This window comes from Phoca vitulina, unplaced genomic scaffold, assembly GCF_004348235.1.
Source record: "Phoca vitulina isolate PV1807 unplaced genomic scaffold, GSC_HSeal_1.0 scaffold42, whole genome shotgun sequence".
NCBI lineage: Eukaryota > Metazoa > Chordata > Mammalia > Carnivora > Phocidae > Phoca > Phoca vitulina.
The window spans coordinates 1382917-1406785 of record NW_022589745.1 but is presented as its reverse complement, the minus strand read 5'-3'; the positions used below and the strand labels follow the sequence as shown (position 1 = coordinate 1406785).

The window sequence follows — 23869 nt, the reverse complement described above, 5'->3', positions numbered from 1 at the left end:
CTCTGGGGGAAAATTAATAGGAATGCCCTGACCCATCTGCAGAAAAGCATGCACTTGGTGAGAACCTTTTTCACTGATAATGGACAGGTGGATTCTGCCCTGTGCCGTGCATGATGCTGAGTGGCCACGTGCCTCAGCATGCCTGGGACAGTCCTGGCTTGCACCTGTTGTCCAGGTGTCCCACCCACTTTAACTTCTGTCCTGAACAAGGTGCCCTGGTTGTGTTGCCCTATTGTTAGCACTGTTCAAATACAAATTTCAAGATGCTTCTGACTTGAGCGCAGCAGGAAAAATGACTCAGAAGGCATTCCTAGGACACTGGATTTTGCTTTTTCTACTTCACCGAGGTGTCTTCAGAAGCAGAGAAAACCCACAGAATCAACGTGCCTTGAATAAGGGTGATGCATACCATGCCTAGCCAAAATTGCAGGGAACCTGATATTTGCATGATTACTGGCCCGCCCTGAAAGCACCCACACTGCAGGTAGCTCCAATTGGCCCTAAAATGTCCTCCAAATTGGGGGGGGGCCAACCTGAGAAGGGGGCCCTGGCCACCCTGGTGCTGGTGCCACCGGACCTGAGCTCGGGCACTGTTTTCCTTCACATTAGGACTGATTGCTCTGGTCTGGGGGGCCTCAGGTGAGGTTGCAAGCCCTGCATGACGACGCTCAAGCCTCCTAACAATCTACCCATTAAGAGATAAAGACTGCTCCTGATGCCACTGAATCGTGGGTTTCTTGAGGCTGAGACAGGCCATGGCTTCCTTCCATACCAGAGAAGCACCGAGCTGTGCCCTTGGGCACGGGGCAGACCGTGCACGCACTGCGGCAATGTGGGGCATCTGTCTCCACACTTTGTCCCCGCTTGTCTCCTTGCCTTCACATTGATGGGTCCCACTTTCCCCTTCCCTGTCTTCTGGAGTTAATGACATTAGTGAGACAGCTTTTCTAGAAGAAAGAAAATGTCTGTATCACTGCTGAAATATCAACATGAAGACAGGAATTATACACCATCCATACTCAAAAGAGCATTCCAATATTAATCACAAAGCTTTTAAAAATTTTAATTTCTTAAATAAAGGGGAAAAACCCTTCAAATGGAAATATTTTTCATGAATCACATCCTTTCTCTTAAAATAAAAAAAAAATCATCTAAGTGAGACTAGGAGCAGCTTATCAAACAGGACAAGCATTCTATCTCGGAGAATTGGTCTGCTCTCCTGAAAGCTGTTTTTCTCCCATTTGTTTTCAAAGGCACTCTTACCCCTTACTTCGTAAACAGCTTTTGTTTCAGGAGCAGTGACAGCATATTTCTTTGCATTTCTGGTAGGTTTTTTTTTTTAAGATTTTATTTGTTTGTTTATTTATTTATTTATTTATTTGAGAGAGGGAGAGAACAGGGGGAAGGGTGCAGGGAGAGGGAGGGAGAGAATCTCAAGCAGACTCCCCTCTGAGCAAGGAGCCCAATGTGGGGCTCGATCCCACAACCCTGAGATCATGACCTCAGCTGAAACCAAGAGTCAGATGCCCAACTGACTGAGCTACCCAGGCGCCCCTCTGGTAACTTTTATATCAAATGTCCTTAACCTTTTCTCGAGGTTCCTTTTGACTGATTGCCGCTTGGTTATAGACACCTCCTGGAAAAACAGAATAACATTTTCTGTATTTTCTATATTTGCCCATTGGGGTTTTTATTTTTTTATTAATTTTTAAAATTCCACTTAGTTTTGGAGGCCCTGGGTGGCTCAGTTTGTTAAGTGATTGACTCTTGATCTCAGGTCAGGGCTCGATCTCAGGTTTGTGAGATCAGGCCCCACATTGGGCTCCTCACTGGGCGTGGAACCAACTTTAAAAAAAATTCCATTTAGTTTTTATTTAAATTCCAGTTAGTTAGCAGACAGTGTTATATTAATTTCAGGTGTAGAATATATTGATTCAGCAACCCCATACATTACCCCCTGCTCATCACAACAGGTGCCTCCTTCATCCCTATCACCTGTTTCCCCTATCCCCCACCCACCTCCCCTCTGGTGACCATCAGTGTGTTCTCTGTCATCGAGAGTCTGTTTCTGGTTTGCCTCTCTCTGTTTTTTTCCCTATGATCAGTTTTTAAATGTAACTCTGTTCTCAAATTTCTTGATTCTCTGTATTTGGGTTGCCCCCCTTTTGAAATGAAGTGGTTTTGAGGGCAGAAGCTCCATCTGTCTCTCTGTGTCTCCCTCTCTCTGGCGACATCCCTATCTGGCTGATTGCCCCTCTCTAAGAGGGTAAAGCATCTCTATCCTGGGTCAGACTCTTCCAATGGCTGGGTGGCAGGAGAAACTATGTGGTGTTTGCAGTCTTGCTGCACATAATTTACCAAATGGATGTTGCACAGCAGACAGTTTTCTGGATACTTTGTGTCCAGGTGGATTGCAGTCCTCCTGGCTTCCCATGCATAAATCCCCTCTGTCTAGAATGTCCTCCTCTTATCTGTTCGCCTGAGTCATACTCAGGCTTCAGAGCTCCTGGCTCTTGCCCAGCCTATGACTTCTCTTTTCTGAGTTCATACATATCTACTCCAAGACCTCGGTGCTTCTAATGTCACAGTCTCTCTGATAGACAAAGATGAATCACAGATTCCACGTAGACTCGCATGTCTCAGGAGTTCTCCCTAAAACCTCCCTGGCATGTAGTCATCTGCTGATCCAGTCTCTGAATACCCACCATGACAGGGAGGTCACTGCCGAAGAGAAACACATCATTTTTAATAGCACTTAACAGATGTTGTTCTCCGATTGCTTCTGTACCTGGAATGTTCCCTGCCTGAGGCCTGGGACTGTCTATATAGGGATACATGTTGAAACAGGGAGAGAGAGAGAGAGAGAGAGAGATCTGGTCATGTCCAGGAGGGTGTGGTGCACATGCTACTGTTTTCAACAAATAGTTAATAGTGGATTTATTCTACAAGGTAAATGGTAAAATGAGCATCCAGTTATCCTTGAGCAATAACAGATTACATATCTCCTCATATTTACATGTGATTTGGACACCCTCACCCTTCCTAACAGAAAGGACATACAAAGCGGAGCATATTTAAACAATTTGGTCCCGTTACTATAGTGGAGACAGTCCCTGCTCTAAACAGTTCCTGCACCCTTGTCCCTTCTCTTCTCCCCTCGCACAGTGAAGGGAAGCGCAGTCTCCCTGCTGGGTTTGCTGAGGCTGCTTGGCCTTGGCAGAGCTGCACAAGGCCCGGGGGTGCCCCCGGCTCGAGCAAGGCAGTGCGCTGCGCTGGGGAATCCCGTGATCCCGACCACCTTCCCTTCCCACCTTCTTTCCCAGACAAAACCATCCCAAACATGCAGCCGGGACACTGGGCTTCACTGTGTTGGTGCCTGGCCGAATCTGAGATGTTTTGGGGTCCCGTTATTTCAGGGATCCCCTCTGATGACAGAGTGCTTTCTAAGCATGGGCAGGTGACCTGAGAAACGCCCGTCAGCTGTCACCACCATCTGTGACCAAGCTTGTCTCTCCATCTTGTCACCTCCTGGCCTGAGCCTTCTCACTAATGCAACGTTTGACATTGAGAAGTGGAGAGCGCCGACTGCATGCAGGAGCTTGCTTTCTTTCTCATATGTGCACACGGTTCACCACTTCTTGAAGCCCCTCTAATGCCCATCGGACAGGGCAGCCCCGCTGCTGACCACTTTGTCCGCCTCACGCCATCCTGCGCCAGCGCGCCCTCAGACAGCCCGACGGGAGGGCCGGGTGCAGGTTGTGCAGCCCAGCGTGAAGAAGGCTGAGGTCCTTCCACGGAGAGTGCCCCACATCTCTCCTTTCTGCATATGCATTTATAAAACCAGCTGTCGGACTCCAGATAAGCCAGGAGGAGGGCTGGTGTCCACCTCCTGTCCCCTAGGCTGGCACACCTCCTGGGAGGGCCAGGGCCACCCCGAGGGCCCGCATCGCTGGCTCTGCCTGTCCTGATGAGCACTCTGTCTTGCTATCACTGCGTCCTGCAGGGGGAAATGCGCTCTCCTCATTTCTGTGACTCCCGGGCTCCGGCAATAGCGCTCTGAAACCTTCGGCTCCCGTTTCCCTCAGAGCACTTGGCAGGGAGCTCCCACACAGAGACTGGCATTCTTCTTCCACTCCTTGGTGGCGTCCTTGTCCTTATTCTCCCCCAGCCCTGCTGTCCTGGCTAAGCTGTGTGGCGCCTTGGCATCACCGTGATGTGGGCGCTGCCGACAGAGCTGCCAGGCTGGGGTTCTCTGCTCCCCCACCACCCCGAGACCTCAGCGGCCATGAACCTGAGCCTCTGCTTCCTGGATTTGCGCTCAGCGACTTGATGTTTTTCCTGTGAGCAAGGTTGGCAAATGAAAGGGGCATCTTCAAGTTAGAGCAAGTGTGCTTCTGAGTGTGTGTTTCAGTGAGCACTGCCCTGTTTCTTCTCGCTTGCCGATTTTCGCACCTTGTCCCTCATTCTCTCTCCGGCTCTCCTGCCCCCAGACTTCTTCTTGATTGTTTTGCTTACACACTTAAGGTTAAATTGAGAAAAATTAATTGGAGAGAATAGTTGGTCAGATATTATTCAGTACATCCAATTGACTGAAAGCAGACAGACTTTCTTGCGAGATGGACATGCTGACCCACCTTGTAACACTTTTCAATTACAAACATAAACTTTGTACTCACGTGACTTGTGCACAGGGCCGAGCGTGGCCCATGAGGCTGGGTCCCCATCCAGCTGCCTGGCCAGTGCCTCCGAGGCCTCAGGGTGCCCGGCCTGCCCACCCCAGACTGGCCACCTCTGGGTCCCCAGTACTCTCTCCCAGGTGCCGAGTCACAGTGGTGAGGGCCATGTGTGGTCCAGACATACATGAGAAATTAGAAATGGCAGAGACAATTTAGCTGGGGAATTTCCCAGAAATTCCTTAGATGGCCAAGTCTCAGTCTTCTGTGCCCCTTGTAACTTTTTCTCTAATTTCGGATTCATTTTTATGTAAGCCATTTGGGAATGGGATTGCTTTGCTATCCCATGCCATGGAGGCCCCCACCCGAGGAGAGCCACACACCTAGATGACATGATCGTGTCCGGTGTGGTGACAACCTGGGGTGAGCTCCCCCTGCCCGGCTACCCGGGGCGCCACCCCCAGGGCCCACACCCTCCTTTGCCTGCTCCCTCGTCTGAGGCGCTGGTCCTCTGCCCGCTGTGGACTGAGTCACCTCCTCCTGGCTCCACATCGGTGGGGGAGCAGGGGAGCCTCAGCCATGGCCTAGGCGCTGAGCGAGGCGCCCCGGGCGTTCACACGGTGGCCCCGCAGCCCTGCACATGTGGGGCTCTGGGACGGCCCCAGTGCACGGGCCACCCCTCTGTGCATTTTCCTCGAGCAACTTCAGAATCAGGCTTTTTTAAGTCTCAAGAGATTCTTCAGTAGACGCTTGAAGACCACGTTCAGAAATACTGAAAATGATTAAATACACTGTGACATAATGTTACACTCCTTCCCAAACCTGGGTGTGCAGAATCATCTAGTCCGAGGGTGGGCCCCTGGGTCAGAGCAGAGTGCACCTGCCCACCGGTCCTGTCGGTGAGCTCTCCTGAAACCTCCCTTGCCTCACAGAGTGCATGGACCGTGTCTCCATGCCCGGACTCGGGCCCCGAGCTCCTCCTGCCTCTGTTCTGGTGGAGTGGCTTTGTTCTTGCTCCGCGATGGACCCTTCCTGTTGCGTTCCCGGCTATTTAGGAAAAGGAGCCGGTGTCGTCCTCTTGGCTCGGCGTCCTGCCTCTCCTGCCCCAGAGTCGCTGTTTCAACTCTCTCCGGGCGGTAAATGCCGGCTGGATTAAGTCTTCTAAATCACAGGCCTAGGGGACTTCAGGTTTCAGCTCCCACCCGAAAAATCATGGGCTTTTACCTCTCCTCGTCCTGGGCCTGGGACACTTTCATCTTATATCATAAAGGGATTGAAGCTCAAATCACAAATCACCGTTTCATAGTCAAGAGATAGATAAGCCACAAACCTAGCAAAAACCTGGGAACAGGGCCCTTTTTTCTCTGATTTTTGGTTATTCTCTCTTCTGCTGCTTCTGTGCCTCGTCCATGGTTTAGAGTTTTGCTTCTCTGAGCCTTCCTTAAAAATAGAAATTGTATACAGCTGTATTTTTTGTTACCAGCTTTCCCTTCTCTTTCCAGATTGATTTTCATGGTAGCCCTACAAGGTGAGTGGGGCGGGCGCCGTCATTGTACCCTCCCCTCGTTCTCGAGCAGGGGAGCTGGCTGGATTGTGAGGTGCAGGCTGCGGGAAGTGGCAGGAGACCGCTTCAAACCGGGGACGCTTTAGGTAGATGTTAAACCTTTCCTTTGAGCCCGTTGTTCTCAACCCTGGCTTCACATTAGGGTCACCTGGGGAGCTTTTTAAAAATACTGATGCCTGGGCTTCACCTCAGACCAATTAAATCACAGTCTCTGCAGGTGGATGTCAGTGCATTTTAAAAGCTCCCCAGGTGATTCTAATATGCATCCTGGGCTGGGGACTATGCTGTTTTCTTCCTTCCCCGTCAGAGGATGAACGTGGGGGAAATAGAGCCGGTCGTGTGGAAGGGCACATGGACACCTAATAGAATTCTGACATTCCAGTCTGGGTTCCTTAAATAGCCTCCCAATTGGTATGTACATATTGTAAGTAATTAAGCTTGAATGAGCCCCTTCCTTCATTGCTATCTTTATGCCCACATCAGTGTTGCATTTCCTGGAAATCACGGCGGAATCAGTACACTGTAGTCTTGCGTTCACACCGGGTGTAATAAAGCGCACAGCAACGCCCTCGCCTTCCAGCAGAAGGCAGCTTTGGAGATCAGCTAGTCCAACGGCTTTTAAACTTTCATTAACGAAAACCCCCTTTTTAAAAAAATGGAAGGGGATGAGGTAGGAGCTGGGTCTCCGGACCTCCCAGGTCGGTTCTGCCCCAGCTGGTCTCCCGGCCGTCTGTATGCGGTCAGTGGTTGGGGCCCTGGGCGCGCGCAGACGCAGAGACCGTGCTGGAAGGCAAGTTCTCGGGGGTTCTGGTTGGACTGCTGGGGACCCTGGAGCGAGCAGGTGCTGCACGTCAGCCTGGGCCCTGCCCCTTTGCCCGCGTGCCGGGTTTGCGGCCGTGTGGCTGACCTCACGTGCTCATGCGTGCTGTGATGCTGGGTTGCCAAGCCAGTGTCAGAACATAAATACCCTGCCTCCGTCCGGGATCCCAAGCCTGACTTGCAGAGGTCTTCCCCGGGGAGCAAACTTCCCTGCACTGCACGCCGTCCTCCTCCTTCCCGGTGCCTCCCGCCTCCACCTCCGGGGCCCCTGTGGGCGGTGGGTTAGGGCGGCTCTGTCTATGCCCTGACACAGGGGAGGTGGGGGTCTGGGGATTGCTGACTCTGCAGGAAATTAATTGGATCTACATCTAAATCTCATTTTTGTGTCTCCTCAGACAATACTAAGAAAGGCACATAATTTCTCAGGTGTCAAATGCTTTCAAGTGTCTGTCGTGTGTCACCCCGTTTAGAGGAGAGGTTCGCTCTGTTCCGTTCAGCCTGCTTCTGTTCCCCTGGCCGCACCCCTGAGTCAGATTTCCACTGCAGACCATCGAGCAATGTCACAAGAGATCTTACTCCAGTCTCACGAGAAGGTGCCGGCTGAGTTAACTCGGCGCAGAGCTGGTTGTTAGGATCTTTTTTTATTATTGTTGCTATAGGCTGCAGCCATATGTTCATATATTTGAAGCTGTTCTGTGTTTACTTTTTGCAGCCCAGCCTTTCCATGAGGTATATGTGGAAATTAGCTCACTAAATCTAACTACCCTGGCCTGAAAATATAATAATAAGCAAATAGCACCTTTTTAAAATCAAGAGCAAGGACCACTATATTGCTCCCACACTTGAAGTGGTGGGGGGGGGATATTATAAGCCTGAAAAAGATGCAAATAAATAGAAGTTTACATATTACATAATAATTTAGATTTATAATAAACACCAAGAAGCAAATTTTCAGGCCCCTATGCAGACACGCTGCCAGCCTGAGACAGAACCTGCCCAATCCCATTAGCCGGACGCTGGCACCTGTCAGAGTCTTAGTAACTAACTTTAAGAAGCTGTAAACTTTGAGATTATAAACCTAACACTCCTGAGGCTGACTTGAGTATATTATACTGTCCTCTAGCAAGAAAGTGTCCACTCTGAGCATTTGTATTTGGCTCTATTCTGATAAAAACTCAAAATGTAGATCATTGTAAAATGAACCTAGTAAGTGAGACTCTAGATCAGCACTGTCCAATAGGAATATAATGCAAGTCACAAAATTAAGTCTGTAATGTTACCTTTCCCAACATATATTAAACTAAATAAAAATAAGCAGATGAAATTAGTTTTAATAATATATTTAACCTATAATGTTATCATACTCATAGGTAATCACTATGCATGTATTAATGGGTGATTTTATCTTCTTTTTTTCATAGTGCCCCCTGGTATTTTGCAATTATAGCACATCTCAGCTGAAACCAGCCACCCTCCAGTGCTCAGGAGCCCACGTGGCTGGGGACAGCACAGGTGTGGCTGGGCCAGATAACAAGAAACCTCTTATTAAAGTCTTCCCAAGATTTTGCTTTGTCTAGGTATATGACGATTTTATTTTTTAAAAAGTGACCTCTGATTTTATTGAGAATTTAGCGTGGTGCTTAGGAGCACATGCTGAAGAATTAGATTGTCAGGGTTTGAATCCAGTTGTACTGTTTACAAACTCAGTGATGTTCCGCCAGGTGTTTAGCCTCTGGGCCTCGTTTTTGTCACCTGCAGAATCAGTGTTGAAACCCACCTACCTTGCCACGAGGATTACATACAACAATGCACGTTCATTACTTAGCACATTCCATGTCTCTGTTTCTAGGTCTTTGTAAATATATCTTCCCTTCATTGGAAAATGAACCATAGCATAGATCTCAGAAAATGAAATGAAATGATATATGTAATGATAAATCTGATGTCTATTTTGGGAAGGTTACAGAAAGGGATAAGTAAATATCCTGCACCCTGATGTCCTTCTCCATCAACGTCCAGTATGTTAAGTTCCAAGGTCAAAATTGTGGAGTCAACCTGGTTAAAGTTGTCGCTGCTTTGCTGTTATAATTTCCACAGAAAGTGTATTGCTTCTCCTCTGTTGAAAGTGGTAAACTGATGCAGAAATAACTACAATTTTTTGTTTAAAAGATACATATTAATCAGAATATTCGTATGAATTTAAAGACCAAATTCCCTAACTCACAGGTAACTAAAGCTTCATCGTAGAGGTCAAAAAGTGTCTAATCTGATATTCCCACTTTAGAAATGAGAAACCCTTCTGAAAGCTTTTGAAATTCTGTCGTTTTTTCCATTCACAGGAATTACATTATTCATATTTTTAGATAGACTTAAAAAAATAAAAGCCTGGGACGGGCCCATGCTCATTCCTGCTTCTTTAAATCATGTAGTTTTGAGCATCTGCACAGGTTGTAAACTCAGCCTTTCCCATCAGAGCCAGGATGCTGGTTATAAGGACCTGCAGGAAAAACGGGAAAGACAATGGACCAAATACGTTAGAGTCTAGTCAGTTCTTTCCAACATTTCAAAACCCGTACCCTGTTTCAATACACTTAAAGTCATGTAAACTTCTATAGACCTACTGAGTTTTTTTAAAAAGAAAGATAATCGACTAAACACAAATTAAAGCAGTGGTAATGTCAGGTGCGATGAGTTCTGTACACACACGCACACGCATGCACATGCCTGTATCTACATGTGTCCTCACGTGACCACATGAGCATTAATTCTGTTCGTTTGCCACAAACTTCTCTAAGTGGAGTGGGAGATAGAACTCAGCAACGTTGTGTTTGACACCGAGCCTGTCCCCTGGCGAGCCCCCTTCCCTCCCTGCCCTTGGGGTTATGCGGCCCTCCTCACCCCGTGCAGAGAACCATCCAGAGGAGGGAGGGAGAGCAAGGCCCCCGTGTGTCCTGGCTCCACCCCTCAGAGCCAGCTCAAGTGCACCTCAGTCGGCTGGTCAGTGTCCTGCTCAGCACAGGTGACCTCGCCTGCCCTGCGCCAGGACAGGGAGCCCTTTGGGGCCGCTTAGAACCATCAGAACATTTGCTTCTGACTCAAGCTAGGCAAGCATGCTCTGACCCCAGTAGAAACTAGAGTTAATGTCATTTTCGGTTATAAAGTAAGATCACAAGGCCTGAAATTCTCATAAGTAGCTTCTAATGGGTTCTTTGTTTTATTTTTCCCATTTATTAGAAATTGCCAGAAACTTGATATCCTCATGACTCCTTTTAAAAGTGTGCACGTTTCATTTGATTTGGGGGATGATCTAAAACGTCCTCCACACTTAATAGCAATGATGTTGTCCCGAAGACACAAGGAAATGTTCCTGCATGTGAGCCAGGGAGGGTTCGCAAGGACTAAATGTTTCCTTCTAAAAGAGCAAAAAACTCAGGATTGGTGTTTTAGTGTGTCTGGGACATTGGAGGGCAGCCTGGAGACGTAGAAAGAACGATAGAGTCCGAAGGAGCTGGTCTTGTATCCCGGCTGTGTGTCTCTGCATCACAGAACATCTTGAACCAAAGCAAAATGGGAATAATACCTCCTGTCTTGAGAGTGAGATGGGATTGTGGGCCCACAGCCTCTAACGCAGAGCCTGGCTTCTCACGGCCAGTCAGTAATGACAGCGACCGTCCACGCTGTTCTTAGCAAGCTCTGCGGTCTCCTCACTTCATCCGTGGAAAGCGAGACTCTGGGCGGGCTGTAAAGACCCAGGGGGAGGGCATCCCAGGTAGAGGCACAGAATAGAAGCAAAGTTGAGAGCGTAGAATTTCATGTTTCATATTTCCTCCCACAGAACTGCTAAAATTGGAATGAATATGGTTGGTGGTTAGAAAAAGTTGAATTAATGTTCCAAAGGAATTCTTTTCCCTTCTTTCCCTTCCATGCCCCCACTTCTCTGAGTAAACCTAGAAAATAGGAAATATCAGACTTCCTTCCTTCCTCACCCCATCTTTCTTTATTCCATTTATCTAGATCTTGGGCTTCCACTGTAGAATTAGTCCTTGTGTGGCCTTCGGCAAGCAACCTGATTCTGAGATTCTTATTTGATCCCTCCTGCTGCCATATTTAGAGCTGGCGTGCTCACTCTGGGGGTCCAGAACCTTCTGTGCATGATTGTGATGACTCCCTCATGGGCCGGCGGTGTCCCGGGCACCTGAGCTCATCTCTGACCCGTGTCCCTTTGTTGGTGGTCTTTGTACAGAGGCCAGAGACCTAAGGACTGACCGAGTGTCACACACCTGTCCTTGCTCTCTGATTTTTATTAAAGAGCGGACTTCTATTTCGAAGGCACTACAGCTCTGAAGGCTGCAGTGGGGGTGTGTAGCTCCAGGACGGTGCTCGAGCTGAACGGCAGTGCGTGTGATGCGTGTGCGCACGCCTTCACTGGCTCAAGGAGAGTGGCATCCGTGTAGGGAACCCTCCATTCCCATCAAATCACAGGGACGATCTCAGTTCCATTAACCACATCTCCTGTCCTCTCTTTGTGCAGAGAAGCTCACGCGGAGGCCGAGGCCGAGGTGCACGCAGCCACCGTCTGGACACCTGTGCAGTCGCCGCCGACGTCTGAAGAGTCCCCGAGCGTGGTATGTTCGTACAAACAGGGCCTTGTGCTTTGCTAGGAATGCGAGGGGTGTTACCTGAAAACAAGAATCTGGGATGGGCTGTGCCTGATGTCGAACTTGGTCAGCTGAGAAAGGGGCTCTTCTCTACTGGTACTTCGTACTGTTTTTGACGTTGAGATGCTTCAATTTTACCTTCTTCTTCAGTTGATTAAATATGCACCGGTTAAAGTGGTACATCCGCTGTCACTGTTTCCTGTATCTTTAGGCTGATGAGAGCTTTGTGTGCAGTCTAAGTGTCTCAGAAACCAAATCAAACCGAGGGCATTAACCAAAATGCATATTTATATGTCAACATAGTGTTTCTAAGTTCTTCATGTTTCATTCTTGATATTCATTCATGTGGTGCCTGGTAAGTTTCAGGCAGCTTCTGCTCAGATCCTGTCCCTGGGACCTCATACTTACTCTGCAGCGTGGTTGGTGGAGAGGAGAGCGCCGCACGAGCCCCCGGTGACCTGTACGGGCTGGTGTTCCCTCCGTCTCCCAGAGACAGCCCGTGACACACTCGGAGTGTGCAGGGCAAAAGTGACGTCTTTGGAAATGTGTTTCCTTGTGAGAAAGTCCCCTCTCCTGCTGATGACTTGTCCCACACAGAGAGACATGTCATCACTAATAATGCTTCACACATGTCACATGCTTGCTTCGTGTGGGGCACATTGTGTAGCTTCTGACTCGTCCTCCTTTTCAATCCTCCTGAACCCTTGAAAAGGACGTATCTTCACCCCCTTGCAGACGCGATGACACCAGGGCTGGGGCAAGGGGCCAGCTGGCCCAGGGGACACCTGTTTCCAGTGATTCACCCAGGACTGCCGCCGCGTTGTGTTCCTGTGGTGGCTTTATTCCATGGTGGCACATCCTAGACCGTCACTCGTAACTCCCAGAAAATGTATCTTGAGACATAATTTCATTAATTTTCAACTCTCTTCATGAGTAGTGTAACCTTGACTAGAGCACGTTGGAGAGCTCTGTCCCCATCCTGTGACCTTGAGGCACACACTCGACCTTTCTGGGTCTCTGCTTTCTCTTCCAGGGATGAGCGGGTGGGATTGAAAAATGATACTCTTGCAAATAAGACCAATCAAATCCCCATCAAGACTGTCAGAAATGAGCCAACATTCTCTATTTACCACACAGTTAATTTGTAATTGTGAATTACACATTTTCAAGGCCCCTCTCTAGTCTCCCTCACCTTTTGGGAGCAGCATTATCAGGAACTGATGTTCTAAATGTTGTCCTTCCTGCCAACATCACATCACCGGAGAGCTAGAGAGACGTTTTAATTTTAGTTTTTGTTACATAATTAGTATTTGCCCATTGTAGAGAATTAGAATATTCTACTGAATATATATATTCTATATACCTACCTCATAAAAAAGTTAAAATACTGAAAATACCAGAATTCTGTGGTAACTACCATTAATAGGTTGGTTCAAAATTTTTTGCAACTGTTTTCCTTGCACACGTAATTTTAAATTAAGATGGATTATATATATATGTATATATATATATAATTTTGTTCTTTACTCCTTTTTTACTTTATGCATATACATATCTTTCTATATCAATAAATACATTTTTGTAACATCATTTTCCATGATATATAGTATTCCATTTTGTGGCTGTGCTAAATATATCTAACAAATCCTCTCTTATAATTTTGTCAGTTGGCTCTTTAAATGTTGCTTTATAAAAAAAGTTAATGACCAATCTTTTAAAACTTTTTACATTGTTAATTGTCCCCTTAACATAAATTCATAGTGCCGTAGCTGGCTCGGAGGATATGTACATGTTAAGGCTTTTGAGAAGGATAAGGCTTTTAAAATGCTCCTTCATTCTTATGTCTTGTCCTGTGACGGCGTAACCTCTGTGAGTCTAAACACAGCTCGAGACCCGTGGTCTGCCACTCCACATACAACTTTTAGGAATCTGACCTTGAGGAAAAGTAATCTACTAGAATGAGATTTTTATTTCAATATATACTCTGAATCCCAAGAACTCAGTTCCAAATCTTACGCTTTTGTTCTCTTGTTCATAAATTAATTTCACATGTGAAGTACCTACCATGTGTAAGGCATGAACTTAGGCGCTGCTCATACGTGAATGGCAGGATGTAGCCCCTACTTTTGAGGAGTTCAGCTTTTGGTGATGGAATGCACACTTACATTGAGTGCCAGATACAGTACGAAAAACACAATAACAAATCTGCTTTAAAAAATATAATCTCAGGGGTGCCTGGGTGGCTCAGTCAATTAAGCATCTGACTCTTAATCTCAGCTCAGGTCTTGACCTTGGGGTTGTGAGTTGAAGCCCCATGTTGGGCTCCATGCTGGGTGTAGAGCCTACTTAATATATATATTTATATATATATTTATATGTTTTATATATTTAATATACATGAAAATAATCTCATATATATAATCTCAAATATGTATATATACAATCTCAAATATATTATAAATATATTATGTAATTATATATATAATTTCGGTGTTAACCATTTAACACAGTGACCATGATTATTCTTAATGTGTAACCCTGTTTCCAACATCCACAGCCATTAGGGAAAGACCGCATCACGCTCGCGCCGCCGTACCACAGAGGGCACTGTACCAACGCTCTGTGCCCCCGCCAACCCTGAAAGGGAGCTTTTCTATTGCTTTCTTGACTACTGCTAGAAATGGATAGCCTACCACTCAGCAAGGTGGTCCATCCCGTTGTTGGATTGTGTTAATGGTTGGAACGTTATTCATAATATTCTTGAGGTGAAATTACCATTTGACATTAGGTACCTATTGTTCTTAGCTTTAGCTTCTGGAGACGTATAGAACAGGTTCAACTCAATCCAATTCAAGGGATATATTTTAAGACTCTGCTATGGTCGGGAACTGTTCTAACTGCTGAGGACTCATTTCTATTTCATATGACAGTATTTCAAATATTTGATGGTTGTTATATTTTCCTAAATATGCAAGTTAAAGTACTTACCATTTCCAAGGGAATGGGACTGTTACTCCATGAAACCTGCTAAGTTTCTATAAATCCATAAATTTGGACCTCAATTCTTGACCACATAGGCTAATGGGGGAGATTCCCCCAACTGACCTTGGAGACGGAGATGGCCCCCAACTTTGTACAGATTCCTAAAGATTTTGTTAAAAAGGAAACAAAAGTCATTTGCCCAAAACTCTCAGTGATAGTGACAGGAGAGCCTTGCTGTGGTGTGGGAATCTAGTGTAAGAGGTAAGCTGACCTGAAAACGGGACAGCCTAGGTGTCTGTCCCACATCTGCCACTTTCAGCAAGCCACTTAGCTTCCCTCGCTTACTTCATCTGCAAAATGAAGGAACTCTAACCCCACAGTTGTGGGTCGGAGTCCCATGCTGGGGGGCCTGGGCTTGGCTTAGGCACGCTGATGGCTCTGAGAGTGTGGGTTTGTTTTCTGGAAGAGTCTTTGCACACATGCTGCAAATGTGTGGTCCCAATGGAGGACACGTCTGTGGTGTGACTCTGGCCCGTGAGGTTGACATGCATTAACTGACCTAATCCTCAAACAGCTCTTTCAGGCAGGAAAAATCATCCCCATTTCACAGAGGAGAAAGCTGAGGCAGAAGGTTATGTCATGTGCAGCAGGTCAAATCAAAGAGGCAGAGCCTGGGCTTAAGGCACCCAAGTCTCAGCTCCCAGCGTCCACGGTGCACGCCAAACCATACACTCCAATTTGTTCTCCATCATCTGGTTGTCTTGGAGATAAATACTTACTAATACCCACTGTATTGATAAGCAAAAATATATAAACAACAACAAAAACACATCAATCCACACATATGTGAACTACATGCTCCAGATAGGAAATGAGGTTTAACCAGTCATTTTATGGTTGTTTCACTAAAATGGCCAAATTTGATTTTACGTGAGCATGAATATTATATGCTTGAAATTCTCCTTCTATGAAGATAATCTTCTCAGAAAATTTAATGCTTCTATTTTAGTCCACGAATACTTTTGGTGTTCATGAATATTGTCTTACTTTTTATTCTCAAGTTTTCTGGCTGGTTATATTTATTTCTTCATTTTCTCCTTTGCTGATACTTATTTTCACTAATTCCTGTATTTATCTTATATTTACCTAACTTTACCACGTCGAGGCTTTGGTCTCATTTACCTGTTACCCCATCCCTGACTCGTGTCATGCGTGTCTCTGCTCCTCTAACAGGCAGATCACGTGCGTGCAGCCCGCTCACCATGCCTGCTGCCCACTCATCGTAGTTCACGTCCTCTGATTAGAAGGAGTGAGCCTGGGCATTGTCCAGTGTCTAGGGCCCCATGATTTGAGGGTAGGAATCAAACCCTCATAAACATGTTGGCAGAAGGGAAACAGAGGGAACGGGCCAGCCAGTGTGGAGGCGAGGCTGGCTGGTGGGAAGGCAAGTGGGCCACCACGCAAGGCAGCTGGGGATCTGCACAAGAGTCTCATTTCCTTTCTTCCTTCTTCCTTCTCCATGCTCCTCCCCTTTCTTCTTCTTGTACATCAAGAGGCAGAATAAGGAGAGGGTAATACAGGACTGGGGAAGGGGAGAAGACAGCATTGCATCCACCCTGCAGGCTGAAGTCCAGCACCAGTAAATACTGTCAACCCTCCTAACCTGCAAGCCTTAGAACACAGGGAGTTCTGTCTTCTGCACCCGGACCAGAAGCCCGTCGTGGACCCCACAGTCCCAGCGGGCAGGGAATAAATCCAGCTTCTTCCTCTGTCACCTGGGGGTAAATTTCTTCTCTGTGCCTATTTTCTCAGCTGGAAAACATGGGTGATAATAGTCCAGACCTCACAGAATTATTGGGGAGAGCGTGTGCATTCTTTCGTGTAACACGTTACCTGTGAGCCACTCATACGTGCCTCATGCAGAGCAGAGTGCCCGCGTGAGGTGGTGGTCAGCACACACACAGAGGTGGGACTTCTGTGTTTGTTCTCCACTGGGAATCTGTCATACTGGCAATTGCTGCGAGAAAAAGCCCTTAATTTTGTACACGAAAACACTTTGGAATTAATAGTTATCTTTTGGATTTTAAAATCAAAGCCAGATTGATTTGATAATTAGTGACTTTTCTGTGACTTGTAACTTTGAATATATTTCTAAAGGTATTTAAAGACATTATATAAAAATGGGCTTTTAAATTTTCTAGGAATATGATTTTTTTTCCTGCAAAGGATAGCTTAATCAATTAGACAGTTTAGCCACACACTGACTATATCTTGAACATTTTTTAATGCTTTTTTTCTTTCCGTACTGCTCTGTTTCCCAAGTTATTTAATCCCTAACTCATAGCTATTCTAGGAAAGGAATCCATATTGGGGGTATGGACAATTGTCTTCAAAAGAACCCACTTCCACTGGTAAACAAAGTAAAGGTCTCTGTAACATGAAAATGCACATACTGGGAGCTCTGTGGTTTTCCCCATCCTTGCTGTCTCCCCTCAGGATGTGGTCTGTGTTTCCTTTCCCTCCAAGTTGGGGTCTCCTCTAGAGGTCTCCTTATCATTTCAGTTGTGTCACTAGTTAAACATAACGTGGTTTCCACCAGGCTCATGTTTGAGTGACGGCTTTGTACCAGCTGAGGAGGGAGGGCAACACAGGCAAAGACGAAACCTCCTGGGAAGTTACTCAGGACGTAGCAGGTGAGACCGGAAGCAGACACAGCGAGTGTTTGGTGCCACACGCAGGCGCTGTGAGGGCTGGAGGGATGGCGCTCATTTTGAAGCATGGAGATGGGAGGGTTTCTTGGAATGCATGGATTAAATAGACTGTGACATAATAGGGAGAAAAGAAACAGTCAAGCAGAGGTAAAAACAAGGGGGGGGATATGAAATGTAAGTAGCATCCTTTGCACACACGTGTGGAGAGGATGAGATTCAGTGCACTGTCACTCCCATTCTGCCCTCCCTAACTTTTCTGTGGCTCGGTGGCTCACGGTGGGCAGAAGACCCCCAGCATGAGGAACATACAGAACAGGAGGATGTTGAGATGACCGCGGGGTGCAGAAACTAGCAACAAAAAGACTACTCGCGTCCTCTTCTTGTTCCCTTGTGTCCTCTGATCGCCCGGCCTTAGATTGGTGATGTCATCCCCCTGTATTTGCAAAAGGACTTTTTACATCAATGGACACATTTGTAAAATCCAAAAAAAACTGCCTGATCCCTATCCTAATAAGTTATATAATTCTGGTTAGAGGAATAGAGAACACTCAGGCACCGATAACCTAGATCTTAACTAAACTAGGGTGGTATGGGCTTAGTTAGTCCTCAGGTCTGTCACAGTGGATGTGGTTAGCAGGTGTCCGTGGGGCCTGGGCTCTTCCCACAGGAAGGTGCCATGAGGACGTGGCACAGTGTGTGCCCTGCCTAAGGTCACAGTCCCTGTGGCTTACTGGCACAGTGGGTGAATTTTTCTAACTTCAATTATACACAAACCCTGATGAATAGAAGTGCTCATTATCTTTAAAGGAAGCCTGAACCAGACGCTGAGCACCTCTGTTGTGTCAGACACAGCTGTGTGTGGAGCCCCAGGCACAGGTCTTTGGGTGCTCACACTCCTCCAGCAAACACACAGATGAGTAAAACACAGCCCATGCTAAGCCACAGCAGGGACACAAGGTGCTGGGTGGAGGGGAGATCGGTGAGGGAGGATGGGAGAGGTGCATTCGAGAATGGCATTGAGGAACAAGTAGGGGTGTTCCAAAGCAGAGGAGGGGCAAGAACTTCTTCTTTACCAGGGAACAAGGGGAGCGCAGCACTATGGTGTAGAGAACATGCAGAGCAATAGGCTGACATGTGGGTAGGAAGGACATCATCCCATGCCAAATCGTTCAGCATTTGTCTGATAGGCAACAGAGAAGGGCATTAACTGTACCAGTAGAGAGTATTCAAGATACACTTGAAATAAAGAGGAGAGAGTTCCTGGATCACACCGACAAGGTGGAGAAGACCCCTCAGAGGAGCATTTGTGTTTCTATGATGTCAACATGATATAGCATGAAGCATAGTGGTCAGTGTCCGAGACCATGCCTGGTGGCTCTGTGCCTTCAGGGAAACCACCCTCCCCCTGCGGGCTTTGTTGTTCTCATTCAAATAGCTGGACCAGTGTCCCTATTGGGGGTATTGAGTACTGATGCTTGGAGCGTCACACAAGTGGGAAATTAGCACCCTAGGACCAGGGGCAGCCCACAGTGCTGAAGCAACAGAATGCAGAACAGAGTTGAAAGAAATTAACTGTATTCTCTTCAGGTTCAACCAATACTTTAAGATGGAATTACTGTACAATATGGCTCTATCTACTTGATATTCTCAAACACATAGCTCACTTTCACATCTCTGCTATATAATGCACACATATGCACACACATGCACACATGTGTACACACATGTGTGTACACATAAACACATATGCTTTATATGTGCGCACACGTACATTTATACATGTGTGCACATATGTGCACATGTGTATGCACACGCATGTGTGCACTTCAAACAGGGCATACACACACATTCAGGTGTGCACACTTATGCACACATACATGTGTACAGGTATCGTGTCTAGGTGTACACACATGTGCACATGCATGTACATTGCATGCTCACGTGAACACATGCACACATGCGTGTGTACATGTATTATGTATACAGTTATACACATACACGTGTGCATGCATACACATTGCATGCTCGTGTGAACACTCATACATACATGTGTACATGTATTATGTATACATGTGTGCACATATACACATGTGCACATGCATACGCATCACATGCTAATATGTATACTCGTGCACACATATATGTGTGTATTTTGTGTATTTGTGTGCACATATACATACACATGCATATATATACACACATATACATATACACATACACATCATATATGACACACACATGCAAACCCTTTGATCCCTTTGCAAGCATAGTTCCTCAGCAGAACCCCAGCCACCCCTCCCGGTGCAGCTCAAAGGTACATGCACAGCTTCGCCTGCCCTCCAGAGCGCCCCAGGTACCGTCATCCCCGAGCCAGAGCACCCCTACTTGTTGCTCTCTCGCAGTGCCCTCTCCTGCTCCTGCCAGCACACTGACCTTGCTCTTGCATGACGATCAGCTGTCCTTGTTTGGCCCCTCCCATCACAGAGCAGGGTCACGGCTCTCCACGCGCAGTCCCCGGGGGTCTGGTGGAATGACCCCAGCCCCAGCCTAGGGCTCTGGCGTGACTCTGCTCACGGACATACTGGGGGGGCTCTCACACCTGAGGATGTGCCCATTCTTTCTCTGAACCACACATTCAGAGTTCTTTAGGAGTTCTCTGTGACAATAACCGCAAGGAGACTGTTACGTACGCAAAGTGATGCCATTAAGACGCCACATACTGTGTGTTTGCTGCCAGTGTTCATATGTAGCATTTACTTCGAAGAGCACTTTAATCACATAGACCTTTCTCAGACTCAGAAATTACTCACAATTTGGGATTACTGAAAATAGAAGTTTAGAGTTTCTACATTTGAAGAGTGATTAATAATGTCCCTTTCCCTGATTCTCCTAATTTTTTTTGGAAGAAAATTTAATTTATGTTATAAATAAATTATATTTGAGCACTTTGAATACGTGAATTTTCCTTCCTTCCTCCCTCTATCCCTCCATCCCTCCTTCCTTCCCTTTACTTTTATACAAACATATGATACATTTATCATTCCTCTATACTCATTTCATAATTATTTGGTTCACGTTCTGAGAGGTCTTGTTATCACATTTTTTATTTTAATGAGAAAGGAAAAGGTTTAAAATTCCAAAAGAAGACGGATACTAATTTTCACCCACAGTAATGTTCTCATGGGTTGATGGAAAGCAACACTTGTACGTAACTCCCTCACATCCTGACGTTCACAGAGCAAGAACAGCGACTGTCTTTCCTGGCATTTTTTTCTTCTTATAACCCAATTCCTCCATAATGATCTGTCAAACTTGTAGCAAACTAGAGTTAATGGCTTCTGCCCCTGATTCTGCTGCTCGGGGCACCACCAGCTCGGCATGCTGTGGGGCTGTGTGTGCGCTGTGGGCCGACTAGGGCCTGTCTCCCACCAGAGACTAGCTCTGGGTCTGATGCACCAGGAAAAAGCCCAATTCCTAGAAGGATTACTTTCTGGGGAGATGGAAACCTTTACAGATTAAAAATTTAGTCTTTCAGACAAGATAGATTCAAAAAGCTACAAAAAAATAATCACCCCAAATCCTGAAGGAATATAACAGGCTTGGAAAGGTCTCTTTTCCATTCCACACGCACACTGTCCTCTCTGGCCCCGAACTTTTATTTATTGGTTGTTACCCTTACGTCTTTTGATCCTTATGTAAAATCCCCTTTCTTAGTCTGTTCTTTTTTCTTAGAGTTGAGGTTTTCCCGAGCGACTAGATGTTATTAACTTCATTTTCTTGGGGAAGGCCATGGAGCAAGGAGGGGCAGGAAGGCTGGGGTCTGGCATCCCCGGGAGGAGTGGCTTGAGATTCCGGGACAGGGACAGACAGAGGTGATGGCCGGGCCGCGGCGAAGGCAGAGCTAGCGGCATGAGGCGGTCTAACATGCGGCCTTGGAAGCATGTGGCCGAGGAAGGGGAAGGACATGCACACGGGGGGAGGTCTGCCAGGCGGGACATGGTGGGTGAGCATCTACTGGCAGAGAACAATGACCCTACAAGACGCCTGAGGAAAAGGAGCTGAGAGGTGCTGGGGCCCTAGAGCATGCGGTCCCCAAGAGTCAGGCTTGACTTACCTAAAGATAGAGATGAAAGGCCCACCGGCAGCTGTGGGAAGTGAGGACACCCCACCCTGTAGGGCAGGCAGGGTCCTCTGGCACAGAGCTTCAGGTCAGGCAAGAAGGGGTGAGGATGGGGGCTGTGCCAGAGGCAGCCCCAGGTCCAGAGTGAGTGGGGGCTGGCGCTGGGGGGTGGTGCCTGGCTGTTGTGGTTCTGGGGGGGTGTGAAGGCACTGCCTGGCGGCCTAAATGGTGAGAGCCGGGAGGCGGGCAAGACCACGCAGGACCTGCTGAGTTCAGTGTAGACCATGCACACTGCAAATGCATAAGTACAAGGAATATTAATTGTGAAGAGGCTCTTGTGTTCACCCTTGGAAAGCCCTTGAATTGTGATAGTTCCCTGTGAAGACAGTTACTGTGCACCCACCCAATTACTACAAAACACTACTGTATGCCCCCCCCAGAATTAAGAGGCTGAAACCTTTACCCCCAAATGTGAGTGTGTTTGGAGGTAGGGCTTTTAGGAGGTCATAAGATTAAGTGAGGTCAAAGGGTGGCATGATCTCATAGGGCCTGTGTCTTTGCAAGAAGAGGGAAACTCATCAGCACTTGCTCTCTCTGCACATGGAAGAAAGACCAAGTGAGGACCCAGGCAGAAGGTAGTGATCTGCAGGCCAGGTAGACAGGTCTCACCAGGAACCAGAGGTGCCCACGCCTCGCTCCCGGACCTCCAGCCTCCAGGTCTGTGAGAAAATAAATCTGTGTTGTTTCAGCTGCATGGCCACGTGTCTTGTTACAACAGCCCGATCGCACAAATGTAACTGTCTCACAAGGGCCTTGGCTCAGGAGGGGCTGTGGTTGCAGACCTCTCCTGGTTTCTCCGGAGCAAATTAAGACAGTTCCTCCTCTAACGATCTGTGATGAGAAGCGTGAGTTCCTAAATATTCCTAATAATACTATGTAACAGTAGTGTACGGAGTCTTTTTTAAATGGGCTGGGGAGAATTTTGATTCATCAAGTTCTCATGTCCTATCATTGTTAATGTGCGCAAACCTTGTTTTATGAATTCAAGACACTTTCTCTCATTAACTGGAATAACTAAGTCGAGTGCCCCATGGCATGTCCTCAAATATGTGTTCTTGGTCTGTATTGTTACTCATTTGGGGGTTCACCAAAGTTCTAATTTAAAAATCCACATTCTAAGTACTCTGTTCACTTATGAACTGACCAAGAATGTAGAAGCTAAATAAAACAAGAAAAGGTCACCTGTTTATCTTTGCTATATGTCAGAACCCTTCACATGGGATATATTGCATGTGCAAGCACACACACACACACAGACACACACAAGTGCACACACAGGCACATACACGGGGCACACCCACAGGTGCACACACACAGGCGTGCACACACACAGGTGCACACAGGCACGCACACAGGTGCACGTACACGGGCACACACACAAGCACACATACAGCATATACCCAAGCGCACACACAGGTACACATATAAGCACACACAAGCACATACACAGTTGCACACACACAGGTGCACATACACAGGTACACACAGGTGCACACACACAGGCATACACACAAGCATGTACACAGGTGCACACACAGGCATATACATAGGTGCACACACAGGTACATATATAGGTGCACACACAGGCACATACACAGGGGCATACACACAGGTGCACACACAAGCATGTACACAGATACACACACAGGTGTGCACACAAGCATGTACACAGGTGCACACACAGGCGCACACAGGTGCACACACAAGCATGTATACAGGGGCACAGACAGGTGCACACACAGGCGTGCACAAGGCATGCACACAGGTGCACACACAGGCACATACACAAGCATATACACACAGGTACACACAGGTGCACACACAGGCGTGCACACAAGCACACACACAGGTGCACACACACAGGTGCACACAAGCACACACACAGGTGCACACACAGGTGCACACAAGCACACACAGGTACACACAGAGGTGCACACAGGCACACACACAGGTGCACACACAGGTGTGCACATAAGCACACACACAGGTGCACACAGGCATACACACAAGCATGTACACACAGGCACACACAAGTGCACACACACAGTTACACACACAGGCACACACAGGTGCACACACAGGCGTGCACACAGGCACGCACATGGGTGCACACACAGACACACACAGGTGCACACACAGGCACGCACACAGGTGCACACACAAGCATGTATACAGGCACACACACGGGTGCACACACACAGGTACACACAGGCACACACACAGGTGCACACACAGGTGCACACAGGCACGCACACAGGTGCACACACAGGCGCACACAGGAA

General features: G+C 47.1%; 1 protein-coding gene across 13 annotated transcripts in view; it reads left to right on the top strand.

Moving 5' to 3' along the window:
• MYT1L (myelin transcription factor 1 like) overlaps positions 1–23869 on the top strand; it is a 418649-nt gene that overhangs the window by 30576 nt on the left and 364204 nt on the right. For 12 of the 13 annotated variants that reach the window (XM_032430004.1, XM_032430005.1, XM_032430009.1 and 9 more), the window contains exon 2: positions 11588–11681. The exons of the other annotated variant lie outside the window; for it this stretch is intronic. The gene's annotated coding sequence lies outside the window, so the exon portion shown is untranslated. The remainder of the gene's footprint in view (positions 1–11587; positions 11682–23869) is intronic. 13 annotated transcript variants of the gene reach the window in all.